Source organism: Leopardus geoffroyi, chromosome D1 (genome assembly GCF_018350155.1).
Source record: "Leopardus geoffroyi isolate Oge1 chromosome D1, O.geoffroyi_Oge1_pat1.0, whole genome shotgun sequence".
Taxonomy (NCBI): domain Eukaryota; kingdom Metazoa; phylum Chordata; class Mammalia; order Carnivora; family Felidae; genus Leopardus; species Leopardus geoffroyi.
Genome location: NC_059329.1, coordinates 55959775 through 55962217, shown reverse-complemented (window position 1 = coordinate 55962217; position 2443 = coordinate 55959775). Strand labels below are relative to the sequence as shown.

The 2443-nt window shown below is 54.2% G+C and overlaps 1 long non-coding RNA gene across 1 annotated transcript in view; it reads right to left on the bottom strand.

Annotated features, from left to right (window-relative positions):
* Positions 1 to 277: 277 nt before the first annotated feature.
* LOC123601138 overlaps positions 278 to 2443 on the bottom strand; it is a 3518-nt gene continuing 1352 nt past the window's right edge. The window contains exon 2 of the long non-coding RNA XR_006713987.1: positions 278 to 509. This is a non-coding gene — a long non-coding RNA (uncharacterized LOC123601138). The remainder of the gene's footprint in view (positions 510 to 2443) is intronic.

Here is a 2443-nt window from a genome sequence, read left to right as displayed (position 1 = left end):
GAAAAGGAGGTGCAGACAGGTGAGGTGACCGGTACAAGGTCACACAGCCCCTGAGTGGCCAAACTAAGGTTCTAGCCCACGCTCTTCCCTGCAGCAAACTGGGACGCTTCCAGAAGACCAAGATAGTATATTGTGGTTTGAAAACTGCGTGAATGGTGAGGGCCCGTGGGCCGCCCTTGGGTCTTAGACCCTGAGGCTGCCTTTGCGGCTAACTCATTTTTCCCTCTTGACAAGACAGCAGATTGTACGTTTCCAAAATGCGTTTCATCATCTCAGCTTCAGGTGAGGTAATAGCAACTGCCATCATCATATCCTCAGCCGTGCCTGGAACACATTCTGGGAGCCAGACCCTCTGCTGGAGACTTCCTGTTGGTTACCTGTGAGGAGCTTAGATTCCAGAGCTCTGCCACTTACTAGCTGGGGGCCCTAGCCAAGTAACTTTACCTCTCTGTGCCTCCATTTCCTCCTCGGTGTGATGAGGATGCTATTCGTTCCTATTTCAGAGGGTCCTGCGATTAAATCAGTTATTATTTTTAAAGGGCTTAGAAGGATGCCTGGCACAGGGTACACACCAAGCATATGTGTTAGCAGATAATGGGCTCAGTCTTATGAGATGGGCATTGTAATTTTCCCTGAACTGCAGATGTGGAAACTGAGGTAATGCAGTACAGCGATTCTCAAACTTAGCTTGCACCAGAATCACCCAGAGAGCCCATTAAAATATTAAACTCTGGGGTGAGGGGGGGGGGGTGCCTGGGTGGCTCAGTCCCTTAAGCATCAGCCTTCTGCTCAGGCCATGATCTCTCAGTTCGTGAGTTCAAACCCCGCATGGAGTTTTGTGCTGCCGGCCCAGAGCCTGGAGCCTGCTTTGACTTCTGTGTCTCCTCCTCCCCCACTTGTGCTCTCTCTCTCTCTCTCTCTCAAAAATAAACATAAAAAAAAAAAAAAATACTAAGCACTGGGAAACCCTGCCGGAATTTCTGGTTCAGTAAGTCTGGGTTGGGCCTGGGAATGTGCATTTCTTGCTGCTGGTCCAGTGATGGCACGGTGAAGGCCTATCGTACAGCGGAATATGGCTCCAGTTCTGCCAGGGCCAGCTCGGGCCAGTAATAGAGGCAGTTCCATCAATGACGTGGCGTGTCAGTGTGGGAGTGATTTCAGAGAACAGAGAGGGTGTTGGACCGGGATCCCGGGGGTTCTAGTCCTGAATTTACTCCCAACTCCCTTGGGACTTGACCGAGTCATTCCCCACCCCCCCCCACCCCCCCCCCCGCAGCCTTGGTTTTCTCCTCCGGAGCCCAGGGGGGAACGGTAAGCCTCACTTACAGGGCTCTGAGAGGATGGAATGGGGCCAGCTGTAACTCTGACCCCCGCAGCAGGAATGATGAGGGTGGTCGGGCCCCGGGTACTCACTCGCTACCATCCTTCTCTGCCCACCTTTTCCTCTCCTGACGCCGAGGGCTGTGGCTCATCCCCCTTACTTCTTTCTGGGAGCGGAGTCGGGAAGACGGAGGCCACACTGTCCCCCACGCCCCGTGGCACTCGGCAGAGGGTAGCGTGCTTGCTGTGGCCGCAGGCTGCATAAAGGGGCCTGTGTTCCGGCCGCTCACCTCCCACTGTGCGCCCAGTGGTTTTCTATTTCAGTTGCTGTAAAAATATCACCTTTGATCTCAGCTTGTGGCTCTTAAAAAAAGAAGAAACCATCAACAGGCTGGGTTTTCATTCTCCCTGGCCCTCTCACCTCCACTCCCTACTCACCTCCCCTCTTCTCTTTTGCTCCCTACTCTGGAGCACCAGCACCCTAGCTGGACAGAGCACCTTAGCGATCAGCCTACTGCTCTGAGTGCCTCCCCCAGGTCCCCACTGGAGGGACAGGATCAATGAGGGTGTATGTGAAGGAGGCTGCCCCTTCCCCTCTGCTCCTACTGCTTAACGTCTCCAAGACTCCCTGTTTGGTGCGGTCACCTCCAAGGCCCCCCGCTCTGGCAGAGGGACCAGAGAATCCCCTCGGAAGTGTTGTGGTTGATGCTCATTTTGTACCAATCGAGAAGGCAAACAAGCCTCGAACCTCTGACACACGGAAGGCTTTTAGCTGTTGTGGCATTTTTCTTTGGTTTCAGCTTTTAGAGAAAAAGACAAAACAACATTCCTTCAACAAACACTTCTCCCCAGGTCATCTGTGCCGGGCCCTGGGCTGACATGGCCACTGCCCTTCCCCAGGAGCCCCTCTCCATCCCCACTGGTGAAGACAAACACGTGCGCAAGGGGCAGGCAACCACGATGAACAGGGAGCACGGAAGCTGGTGGCACTGAAGGAGGCCCTGACCCAGCTCTGGTCTGCCTTGATGGGGTGGTGCTGGAACAGAAAGGGCAAAAGGCTTGGAATTTATAGGAAGCTGGGGGCATCCTTGATCGCACGGGCAGCTTTAAATGCAGCCACGGC